Here is a 952-nt window from a genome sequence, read left to right as displayed (position 1 = left end):
GGGATAACTGACTTTTTGCACCTGAACCCATCGCACACTTTGTCCTCACATCTGGCCCCAATTATGCCCATGAGGGTAGAAGAAGGCCATTCCCTTTACATAGGAGGTGTGAGTCAACTGGAAGCCTGAGCTTTCACATCTGGAGCTTTCATACACGTTTTGTATGCATTGAGCTCCTGAAGACACAAGACAGAGACAGGGTTAGGCCTCTTAGTGTGGTGTGGCCATTGCTCTCATAAAATATCCAGGGTCTCTAAGCAACACCAGGGTGGCAAGAATAGGGAAGCATGAAATCATTCAAGCCACACACACACACACACACAAAGGAGGGGCTAAAGCAACCACCTGATCCTAAGGGAAAATGCAACTCTGGAATCAAACATGTCAATGTGTTATGCAGATGTAATATCATGTAAATGACCTGATTCTTTAAAAAATTTTTCATTATGAATAAATATTTGATGTCCTTGTGTTTATTCTGAGATTATTGAGACTAATATGGCCAGATATACATTACTTAAAAAAGATTTATTTCATTGGGAAAAATTTACTAAAATTTTACATTTCTTCAAGAAAAATTCAAGCAGAGAGTATTGAAAATACTATGTTTCTGTGAGGACCTGTGAGCGAGGCCACTACTTTTGTTAGGTCTGAGAGGGCAACGACCAATGTTATAAGATGGACGATGGCAAGGTGAACACCTGTGACGAGACCGCTGCCCTGAGCCAGAGCGCCTACGTCCTGTTCTACGCCCGGGAGGGTGCGTGGGAAGGGGGCGCTGGGGGAGGGGCAGCGGCCCCCGTCGGGGCTGACCCCACAGAGCCCGGGCAGCCTGCAGGAGACGCCAGCGGCAGAGCTCCTGGGTCGGAGGAGTCCCCGGGGGACACAGAGGTCGAAGGGATGAGCTTAGAGCAGTGGAGACGCCTGCAAGGACACAGCCGAACGAAGCCGG

Source organism: Bison bison, unplaced genomic scaffold, assembly GCF_000754665.1.
Source record: "Bison bison bison isolate TAMUID 2011002044 unplaced genomic scaffold, Bison_UMD1.0 scf7180017864503, whole genome shotgun sequence".
Lineage (NCBI taxonomy): Eukaryota > Metazoa > Chordata > Mammalia > Artiodactyla > Bovidae > Bison > Bison bison.
The sequence above is the reverse complement of the archived record's forward strand: the minus strand, read 5'-3'. Positions refer to the sequence as shown.